Source organism: Eptatretus burgeri, chromosome 18, assembly GCF_056783735.1.
Source record: "Eptatretus burgeri isolate ZD-2024b chromosome 18, Ebu_testis_v1, whole genome shotgun sequence".
Taxonomy (NCBI): Eukaryota; Metazoa; Chordata; class Myxini; order Myxiniformes; family Myxinidae; genus Eptatretus; species Eptatretus burgeri.
The window spans coordinates 3,211,348-3,223,619 of record NC_140978.1 but is presented as its reverse complement, the minus strand read 5'-3'; the positions used below and the strand labels follow the sequence as shown (position 1 = coordinate 3,223,619).

Sequence of the window (12,272 nt, the reverse complement as noted above, 5' to 3'; positions counted from 1 at the left end):
GAGTTGTTAGATATATTGGCAAGAAGTGAAAGTGAGGCATCTATGGGCTGCCATTTCCGGATCAATGAATCAACTGTATGTAAACGTGAATCAAATATCCGTGCAAGGGTTCCTGCCAACAAAGTACAAATGGCTCATCCCAGTCCCGTGATCATCATATTGAAAGGATGGAAAAAAAAAGATTCATGTTTGGACCAAGGACTAAATAGAAAAATGCCTTTAAGTAGACCGGTGTATGGGAGAAATCATTGCAGTTTTGGCAATGTTTCCACGAGGCAACCGAGGCCGAAGTCTGCAGTTCAACCGTGGCTCATGGACATAATCGAGGCAAAGGGATTTATGCTGGAGCAGGTTTTATCGCTGAAAAGACAGGACTATCATGGAAGGGGATGCCATATTGTACCTTTCTGTCCAAGCAAGGAAGATCTGCTCCGGGTCACGGTGGTTAAGGATCGTTTTACCCTTCTTCTATGTGGCAATGCAGCAGGCGACTTTGTCATGCTCGTGATGATCCAATAGCCATCGCAACTTCTACATCCACATCTTTCTAACCTCTGCCCTACAACAGCATCATCAATGTCATCCTGAGCTAAGTGTTGTGTTTTCTCTTTTTGATAGAGTACAGTACAAACGAGTATGTAATATGTTTACCCTCACCCACCTCGCTGTTTTGGAATAAATTCAAAAGATAAAACTCGTTTTTTTGTTTAATTTACACCGTAATTATTGTAGTTATATATATATATATATATATATATATATATATATATATATATATATATATATATATATATATATATATATATATATATATATATATATCAAAAACATGTGGCGTGTGACGAGCACTCCACCGATCTCCATTAGACAAAGTTTTGTGGTTTGACAAAACCAAGATGGAACTTCTTGGCCTAAATGCAAAACGTTACGTTTGGCACAAACCCAACACAGCACATCACTCAAAGAACGCCATCCCGACTGTGAAGCATGGTTGTAGCAGCCTTGTGTTATTGGGATGTTTCTTATCAGCAGGGACTGGGGTACTTGGCAGGATAGAAGGAAAAAGGAATGGAGCAAAATACAGAAAAATCTAAGAGGAAAATCTGCTGCCCTCTGCAAGAAAGCTGAAATTGAGATGGAAGTTCACCTTTAAGGATGACAATGACCTGAATCACACAGCCAAAGCTACACTGGAGTGGCTGAGAAATGAACAGATAAATGTCCTTGAGTGGCCCAGTCAGAGCCCCGACCTAAATGCAATCGAAAATCTGTGGCACGTCTTGAAGATTGCTGTCCATAAACACTCCCCACAAAACCTGACTGAGCTTGAACAGTTTTGTACAGAAGAATGGGCAAATATTGCCCAATAAAGGTGAGTAAGGTTGGTAGGGACATATCCCAACAGACTCACAGCTGTAATTGTTGTCAAAGCTGCTTCCACCAAGTATTAACTCAGGGGGGTGGATACTTATCCAACCAACATATTCTAGTTTTCTATTTTTAATTAATTTTATGAAATTTGTAGAACTTGTTTTTCATTTGGAAGTTGTGGGTTACGATGTGTAAATAAAAGGTGGAAAAAGTCTGATTTACTGGAATTTAATTCCAGGCTATAAGGCAACAAAAGATGAAAAATTTGAAAGGGGTTGTAGACTCTCTATCGGCAATGTATATTTACGTGTTTATTTCAATTGTAATGTGTATATTTTTGGCTGCCGTCGATCTTCCTCTTTATTTTCTCGAAGTTCAGGAACTGAACCCCCCACTTCCCATTGGCCGTTGGTTTCCATGATCACGTACGAAATGTACGTCAAACATTTCATTGATGTTCTTCATTTTTAAATATACCATGTCCTGCAAAAGTATTCACACCCTACCAATAATGCCATGTTTAGATGAATTACGAATTATGTAGAACTAATTTTTCCAAATGAACTTTTATATTCATAACTAAAAAGATCAAAATGAACACTTAATAGCTGAAGGAGGTTACATGTCAGGAATACCCTCAAAAAACGTACAAATCAAAGTTCAGTGGCTGTAAAAGTATTCAGCCCCTTAGGTCAGCACTTGCTGGAAGCACCTTTTGCAGCAATGACTGCCATGAGTATTTTTGGGTAGGTCTCTTCCAGCTTTTCAGAGTGAGATGGTGAAATATTTGCCCATTTTTCACATAAAAATTGCTCCAGTTCTGCCAAGTTTGATGGGATCGTCGATGGACTGCAATCTTGAAATCTCGCCATAAATGTTGAATTTTGTTCAAGGCAGGACTTTGACTGGGACACTCAAGAATATTTAATTTCTTTTTATTCAGCCACTCCAGTGTGGCTTTAACTTCACGCGTTGAGTCATTGTCCTGCTGAAATGTAAATCTCCTACCCAGTTTCAGATTCATTGCTGACTCAAGCAGGTTTTGTCAAGGAGTCTCCTAAACTTTGCACTGTCCATTATCCTGACAAGCTTTTCAGTCCCTGCAGATGAAAAACAGTCCCATAACATGATACTACCAAGACCATGCTTGACATTAGGGATGGTGCTGACTGGGTGATGTGCAGTGTTAGGATTGCATCAGACGTAACATTTTGAATTTAAACCAAAAAGTTCAATTTTTGTCTTGTCTTACCACAAAATATTTCTCCACATAACTGCAGTGTCATGAAGATGCTTTCTCGCAAACTCCATAAGAGCTTTGAGATGCATCTTTTACAGTAATGGCTTCTTCCTTGCCACCTGTCCATTGAGGCCAGATTTGTGAAGGGAACGGGATATTGCTGATTAATGAACACCGATTCCCATGTCGGACATAGAGCCTTGTAGATATTTCAAAGTCATTGTTGGATTGACAGTGACATTCCAAAGCAATTTCCCGCTTTCCCGGCTGCTGAGTTTGGATGGACGACCTGATCTGGGTAGAGTCTAGGTGGTGTGATACATCTTCCACTTCTTAGTGATGGATTTCTCCATACTCAAAGGGATAATAAGTGACTGAAATCTTATTATAACCCTCTCCTGAACGGTGCTTCTCCACCACCTTGTGTCTGACTTCTTTGGAAAGCTCCTTGGTTTCCAAAAGTGAGAAGTAAATGTTTACCTTGTTCGTTGATCATGTGAGTTGCACCTTAAAACTCCTCACATAAGTGGGGGAGATTAATTTTTTAATTAAAGCACTGATGACAAAGAGGTGAAATCTATTACAATTAATTTGTAACCTTTCAATAAATTTGCTTCTGAAATGATTTTGGGTTAATTAGGTAAAGGGTTTGAGTACTTATGTAACTGAGAATCATCAAATTTTCTCTGTTAATCTGACTTATTTACATTTTATCTGCGTTTTTTAGCTTTATCACTTTCGAGTCGTTTGTGAAGATTATTTATGTTAAGTTTGATTTGAAAGCATCATGGAATAAGCTCAGGTGGCATCACAATGTGAAAACTTTAGAGGGGGGGGAGGGGGTGAATACTTTTGCAGGCCTCTGTATGCCAACTAATAATCCCCTTTTGGTGTTGTGATTTAACATTTGCAAAAATATTATTCTGTTTTCTTGAACTGTGACTGAGATTGCTGACAACTTTAGTTATGCCAGATTAATGCAATTATGAGGTGCATTCAAAAAATTGTATGAACACGACTTTTTTTTGTCATATTGCCATTGTTCTTGAATACGTTCTAAAAAAAGAAAATCAAAATGAAAACTGAATTGGAATGCTTTTTCTTTATACTTACAAATGCTTAGTTAGAGGTATCCGCAAAAAGTGAAATATCACCGAACCAGTTATGTAGTTGTTGAAATTAATCATCATATAGGCCTACTGTCAGACATGCAAGAATTCCAGTAATCACACAATTCCAGTAGCAAATCAATATGTTCAGGATCTCCTGCCAGAAACAAAGATTGCATGGAAGGATGTATTTAAATAAATCTTCAGCAATATTTCCCTTGATGCCCCATTTATCAAGTTGATGCCCCACATGTCACAGCACATGAGCCAGAGGATAAAAATGCAACATGAACAGTTGCTAACAACACAAGTTCAGTAACCTGTAAACAAACCAACATGGAATGTCTTCCATTTTGAAGAGCATAATTAGTAAAGAGGAGGAAACTAGAATGGCACTTGACAGAGTGCATACCTCCGCCAGGTTGAACAGTTTATATTTTGTATGCCACTGATAGGCCGGAAATGCATCCGCACCTTAACCAAACTAATCGGCTTGTTCTTGTCACCTATCCAACTCATTCACCAAGCTTTGTCAAAACCCATCTATAACAGTTTGAAATATCACACTATACATCACTTTTTTTGGCCCTTTCTCTCAATGGCGAAGAATCACTGAAAAATAAAAATAAAAATTATTGGATCTGGATCCAAATCTTCACCTAAATCCAATCAATTTATCCTTGTCACACACTCAACCTGGCCACCAAGCTTCATCCATATCCGTCCATAAATTTTTTTTTAACATATCCTGCTCATGGACAAACAGATAAATTCAAACAGACAGAGAGACTGGGGTGAAAACATAACCTCCATGCACCCTTCGTGGCGGAGGTAAAGCGTGGACATAAGAAATAAATCTGGATTTTGGTTTCACCAAGAGGGGGTTATAGGGAGAAAATGTGAATTCTGAAGTAGCTAGTGAGGGTTGGAGCTAAAGCAACACAATGAACCAGAATGGAGGCACAATTTCATCACTTTTATCATCAAAATCAAGATATGAATCATTAATTATATACATATTCATTCACCGATGCATCTTGAATATAAACAATGCCCACAAAGTGTAAGACCCTCACAGACCCTAAGGTCTTGAGTTTAATTCCCTGTTTGGCTGTTGAATTAACACCAGGTAAGGTTGACTCAGCCTGTCATCCTTCCAATGTTAGCAAAATGAGTACCAGCCTGCTGGTAACAGGGGCATTGCATCATTGGCACAGCTGCACCCCCAAGAAATGATGTAGCGAAGCAACTGCAGGCTGCATACAAATAAATAAAAAAAATGATGCCACGATTCAAATCAAAACATATTTAATCACCATCATTGTCTTGCAAATTCTCCAACGTGCCACACTTATTCGCATTGGTAGCACACTTGCAGGCAACCACACACTTCACCTTAGCTTTTGCACATGAACAACTCCAAAGGCATCTGCTCTTTATGCAACGACAGTACTTTCTCTGTTTTGCAAATGGTGTTTTTGATTCTTTGTCCATCATAATTGGCACCTGTGTACCATCCAAATGAACTCACCCAAATGACAATGTGCCTGGGAGGGTTGGATCAGACTGATGTGCTCTTTTCCTGAATGCCATTTGGTGCAATCCTCACAGCATATGGAAGTGGGAGGTACCTTCTATTGGTTGTAGACTGCGTAGATCACTCTTTGCTGTGGAAAACGTGTGTGTTGGTAATTAATTAAAATTAGCTTCAAAATCGTGCATATTGTAAAGCCTCTTGAAGAAAACCTTCGCTGCATTTTTAACTTCTGTATTGACATCCACATGGCTGTTCGGTTCACCATACTGTGCCAAAGTTTGCAAGATAGCAACAATCTCAAGGACAAATTTCATTGCACGTTTCTTGCTTGTGCACAGAATTATTCTGTCAAGGCTATAAAGCAAGGTGCTTTAGGGCTTCTGAATGTTTTCTGATGACTGAATCTGTCAGATATTACAGAGACAGCGAATGAATCTGATCGAGAACCGTCGTTGTATTTGTCCACGAAAAACCAACACAAACTATGTCATTAAGTGCTCATCAGACTGTTCTACCACCCCATTTCATAATTATATAATAATAACAATAGCAAGTCTTATCTGTTGTGATGGCTGAATCATCTTGGGATCATTTACTGTTCGCTAAACATCGAAAAAAAAAAACGAAGATTTGGTTCGAAATTCTTGCAAAATTTACTTTCGTCCACCATTTTGTCCAACATTGTTTCATTACACCAGCCTGGATTTGGATGAATATGAGCACGACACGGCTGTGCGATGCCCAGTTCGAGCATTCGTTCATTACACGCTGTTAATTAGCAGAGAAAGAAAAAATAAAGTGGCTCCCAGGCTGAAATTGTTCTATGGGTGTCATATTATTATTGTGTGAAGTTTCATGCTTTCTGCCAGAAGTGCACGGTAATATCATAACTGACCACACTAATAGTATCAGCCTCATTCCTGTTGGTAATGCAGCGTGATGCTTGATCCATGACTCTCCAAGGAAGTTCAGAAGGCCTGTCTTGTTTAATGGGTTGTTGATTAAAAGGTTTCCATTCATGAGAGCCTTGTTAGAACATCTAGGATGTCATATGTTCTGCTCTTCACCTGTCCCTCTCATGTTTGAATCTTTCCTCACTTTTCAAACTTTTTTTGAGGTCAACATCATATCTGTCACCAACGAAATTGATAGTCACAATTAGCTGGCATCCATGAAAGTATTTTCTCTAAATACTTATTCTGGAGTTCACCAAACGTTACGCAGCCAAGGTCTTGATATCATTAAACAAATTCCATTGCGTCGATGACGAGCATTGTTTGAAGATGCGAGGGAGCCGGGTTATTTTCTTCTACTCATGAATCACCAAAGTGATTGTTTAGGGCAATTATGCAGTCAGCTTTGTTCCCTTTGCACATGATGTAACCTTGCTTGGAATCTTGATCAGGTTCAAAAATAGATGATGGGTATGTTGCCCATTCATATCTGAAAGTGTCATCCTTTTTATCATTATCCAGCTCTTCAACAAAGTACTCATTTGGGTGACCATGCTTTCTTCTTGGTATATTTTCTTCACTTTCTGAGAAATTGTTTGAATCTTCTTTGCTTTCTCAGCAAATGTTGGAAGCTTGACAGGCTCCACAGTGGTACTCTGTTTCTGCTCAGCCATGACAAATGCTGCCACACCCTTCTGTTTAGCTAATACCAGGTCATTGGAAGTACTGTAGCTACTGAAATACTGAAATCAAAGTAAAATAATGTATTTTTTTAAAACAATAATTGTTGATTTTTCTGAATTGTCTCAAAATTCATAAACTGAGTGGCCGTTGTTTATATATGCTATGCATAGTTGAATGATAATGATAATAATAATACCATTCCTTTCATGCCATAAAGGCACATCAGGCTACCAATGCAGTTTCATTGGCAAGGAGTACAGTCCTGGACAGGTCACCACTGCAACACAGCTTACTCCAAATAGTTATTACAGGCTGAGTCAACCCCACCTGCTGCTAATTCAACATTCAACAGGAGCTCAAACTCAGCACCCGAAGGTTCCAAGCCAGCCACCTTAACCACTAAGCCAACACCAGGCATATACTTTAATGAATATGTAAATAAATAATGGTACATATCTTGATTTTGATGATTCTACAAGGATAAATGGAATTTTTGTCAATGTCGTATTTTTTGCTCAATCGCGACACACATGGGATCACCTTTTGGCCAATAACTAAATTTTACAAGAGCTTTGGCTGAGCAGACCTCTTAATTATATTACTAGAGACATCTATTTATCAAAAAAAATATAAGGCCTGCAAGTTATATTGAGTGGCGTATCGTTCCACGTTTTATTTTTTGGAGATCTCGATCCACGTACTACTTAATAGGGTTTTCTAGAGCACCACAGAGGTCATCTCTTCAGTTGAGGAACAATATTTGGCCCAGGACACTGCAATGAGGCACTCCATCTTCCACTGGAAGAGGAGAGGGTTCCATTGAGAGCAACGTATTCACTGCACGAGTGGAGGAAGTGAGAAAGTCAGGTGTGAAGGCAGTCTTGTATGTTGTAGGTAGAGAGGTTGGCAAACAAAACAGGATATCAGACTGTCGAATGTTTGAGATAATCCAATGGGATAGTTCTGACCTCTTGTTTGAGATTTAGAGGCTCTGACCATTGCTGAGAGAGAAGCACCAGCATTTCTAAAGTTGAGTTACCAAGGTGGAATCAAAGCTGTGGATGTGGAGCAAGGAGTTAGACTTAGAGGACGCAGGCTGGTGAGTGAGGATATGGGGCTTACAGACATGAAAGGGTAAACGACCGTGAGCCGGCACTCGCTAAAATCTGGGTTTCCCTTTTAGATCCCAAGTTTAGCCAAATATAGTCATTAGGAACAGGGTGTAGGGAAGGGTAGTTGAAAGTATGAAGGAAAGTAGCACCGTAGGATCGTGACAAAAGGATGTGGAGCACAGATTTGCAAGTGAACCAGAAAGGGAACATAAAATTTGTGAAGAAGAAGTTATCTGACACGCCGTATTTGGAAAGGACAGTAGAGGAAGACAAATCATATTAAAATGTCATTTAAAAGAAGTTTTGAACATAATTAATAAACAATTTGTTCTAAAATAAGAAAGAAAGAAGTTAAGAGAAGTTAAAGGATGATCAAGAATGAATGAAGGTCAGAGTAAGAGGACAATGAGTTGAGGGGGTTTGTAAAGGTTTTTGTCTTTATTTATTTATTTGTAAAGGCAACGACACAAGTGCAGCATTTCCACCCGCCTTGAGAAGTTCAGCATGGATGCCACAGATCCCTGGAGCTTTACCCCATTTCAACCGGTTCACCGCAGCCTGTGTTTCCACAAGCGAAGGTGGACCACAGTTGATTGGAGGGTCAGAAACAGGGATTGTAACACCCCTGACGTCCAACTCGACAGCTGGTGGATCAGCCTGGTACAACCGCTCAAAGTAACCGGCCCAACGGGCCTTCACTTCGGACTCCTCTGTCACGAGCCTACCACTCTCTGCCCTAACTGCAGTACACCGAGGGATGGGCTTGGATGAACGCAATGCGCAAATTCCCCTGTAAGCAGGACGAGAATCACTTGACCACAGGTGATGCTCTTCACCCTCACAGATTCCTCGCACATAGGGCTCCTTGTCCACCCTTAGCGCACATACAGTTTTACGCCTCAGCTCCCTGAACAGCTCAGCTCTGCCATTCAGCCTGGCCCTGCGACTCTGGTCAATTGTATCCAGTGTCCCTTGAGAGACAAAATTCTTCTTTGCCCTGCGGTGAGCTCCAAGACATCTACCGGAAACATCAAGGACGGTGATCTTGAAGGCACTCCACTACGCTTCATGACCTCCCAAAGTACCCAGACCTCCCAAATCTCCACTCAGCTTGTTCGCAAAATCCTCAGCTACCCTCTCATCCTTGGGCTTACCAACATCCAGCCTAGGCTGTGATGGTACCATTCTCCTGGATTTAAGGTGCAACTTAAGAGTTGCGACCACAAGCCGGTGGGCAGTATTGAGGAACTGAGCACTCTGGTAGACCCTGCATTTCTGGTTCATCCTCCAGCGACCATCAACGAGGACATGGTCAATCTCCTTTGCCACACCGCCAGCGTTGGAATACCAAGTCCAGCGATGAGCTTGTGGGCGCTGAAACCATGAACCGACCACCCTAAGTCCATGACTTCTTGCAAAGTCAAGGAACTTAGTGCTATTCTGGTTCATAGTTCCAGACCCATGGGGACCAACACACGTCTCATAACCATCCCTATCAGTTCCAGTCGATGTACTGACATCCCCCAAGACTAGATGTGTATCTCATCTGGGCAATGATCAACCACAGACTCGAGCATGGCATAGAATGCGTCCTTCACGCTGAGATCACTCACTTTAGTCGGAGCATAAACAGAGACCAGGGAAATGACACCTAAGGAATGATGAATCCTTTGTCTCATAATACGCTCATTGACCGGTGTTACCACAATTATCATTGGAGTCAGCTTATTGGACACAGCTACAGCAACTCCTTGGGTATGGTAACCATCAGAGCGACCAGACCAATAGTCGGTGTTACCACCCACCATGATCTCGCCGCAATCCGGTCTCCGAACCTCAGAGAGTGCTGCATTACTGATGTCCAAACGTTTGAGCTTTTTTTTTTTTTTTTTTTTTTTTTTTTTTTTTTTGTATACCTTGGTCGAGGCTCGTATGAGAGCTAACACACAACTCACAGCAAGGAGGCATGAGACAAGAGGGGCGGGAGTGGAAGGGACTAAACATTGGGGAACAGACACAGGTGAACTGTGGAAGGGGGAGGGATGGGGATGGGACGGGGAACATGGCGAGGGGAAGATGGACATTAAAGGGACTTTCAGGAAGGAAAGCAGGAGAATTGAAGGAAGTGGGCTTGGGTGGATTATCGGGGTAGAAAAGATCGAGGATTTGGATGGGGGAAGATAAGAGGTGGTGGTGAACAGCTGTTTTGAAAGCCTGGAGGGAAGAATGGGAAAGAATAGAGTGAGGAAGTTTATTCCAAAGGCGGGAAAAAAGAGGAATGAAAGAGTGAAGATGAGCAGTGATTCGTGATTTTGGTAGTTTTACCAGAAGGGGGTTGTTGGCGGACCTTGAGCGCCCTGTGGAAATGTGGTTGGGACAAATCACAGAGAGAGCAGGGGGGCAAGGCTGGAGAGGAGTCGGTAGAAGACAGAAAGACCACCGACCAACCTGCGGTGATTGAGTGAGAGGCCCAAAGACTCAGCTTCATTGCGGGAGATGCCAATGATCTTAAAAGCCCTGGTTTCGACAGCGTGAAGTCGAGAAAGGTGGGAGGCAGGAGCACCAGCCCAGAGGGGAGAGCAGTACTCCATCAGGCTACGGACAAAAGCTTTGTAAGTGGTCAGGAGCTCAAGAGGGCCGAGGAAGGACTTTGCACGACGGAGGATTCCCAGTCGGCGACTGGCTTTTGAGGCAAGGTTGGAAATGTGACTTTCCCAGGAAAGGTCATGGCAGATAGTGAGACCCAGAAGCTTGAAAGAAAAGACTTCTTCCAGAGGATTGTTGAGAAAGTGGATGGGGGGGTTTTGTAAACGGTCCTTTCGAAGAGACATAGTGAGAGTGTGAGATTTGTCTGGATTGAAAGACATGTTCCACGTGTTGGACCAGTTTGTGATTTTATCCAGATCTGCAGTGAGCGAAGAAGCTGCTGCTTGCCGGTCTGAGGGATGACAGATGGTACGGCAGAGGGTGGAGTCATCGGCAAAGAGAAATAGAGGATTTTCCAGCTCAGATGATAACAGAGACAGGTGATCATCCTTCCTTAGGGATAGGACATTCCAGGCACCCACCCGAAGGGACCGCCTCAGGTTAACCCAAGGAGACGGCAAGGGAATGATAGGAAAATGAGAAAATCCTCCTCTTCAGTGAGGAGGTGGACGACACCTCAGCACCACTCCGACACACTCTTCCGCAATCTGACCCGGGAATGTTACCCCATGGTTTCCCTCCTATCATCAAAGATTGGGGGTCCTGAAGGCTTTGCCCCAATCCCGTCATCCGGTGAGCTGCCCTGCAAAGGGAAGCTGCACAGTACGTAGTCCCATGGAGTGGGTTTTCAGATTTCTTTGCGTTTTTGTGTTTTGCGGAATGAAGGGTTTTACAGTGGCCGGAGTGCAAATCCTGCCATTCAACTTCTTGTGCCATGAAGGTACACTTCTCATGCTTTAGGCGTAACCCAGCTTGTAACAGCTGATTGAAGACTTTGATTAGTTCTCGAGGTGTTCATGTTGTGACTTGCCAGTCACTAATATGTCATTCTGGAATACAACTGTCTTTGGTACAGTTTTCAATAATGTCTCCATCTTGCATTGGAAGATTGGTGCAGCAGAGCAAATGCCAAATGGACATCAGTTGTACATGTAGAGTCCTCGATGAGTGTTGATGCATGTATCGGGCTTGGAATCATCATACAGTTCCATTTGAGCATAGGCATTGGTCAAGTCAAGCTTTGTGAATGTCTGGCCTCCCATGAGAGTGGTGAACAGATCCTCTGCTTTGGACAAAGGGTAGACATCATTTTGTAGTCCCCACAAATGCTTACTTTTGCATCTGCTTTGAGTATTGTAATAAGAGGTGTTGCCCAGTCAGAGTACTCGACTGGTGAGATATTGCCCTCACTCTGCAGGCGGTTAAGCTCACATTCGATCGTTGATCGCATCATGTAAGGCACAGGTCTAGCCTTATGGAACAATGGCTGAGCATACGCAGAAACATGAATCCTCAATTTGGGCCCTGCAAAGGTGCCACCACCTTCGCTGAACAGGCCGAGGGACTTGTTGAGCAAGGTATTGTATCCAGCATCAGAGTTGGAGAAAGATTGTAACACCCTCTGTTTACGTCACTCCAATTAAGTCTGTTCAAAACCAATCTCAGCCGAAGAGGGTTGGTCCTTCTCCAGGCACTATCAGTAGTGATAGGACGTGAGTGCTGTTTCCATATCCTACAGTTACGTTAGCTGAGCCAACCACAGGAACCACCTCCTTGGTG

General features: G+C 42.2%; 1 protein-coding gene across 4 annotated transcripts in view; it reads right to left on the bottom strand.

The window, feature by feature from the left end:
• Positions 1-12,272, bottom strand: part of LOC147008480 (PDZ and LIM domain protein 3-like) — a 148,470-nt gene that overhangs the window by 43,406 nt on the left and 92,792 nt on the right. The gene's annotated exons all lie outside the window — the stretch shown is intronic.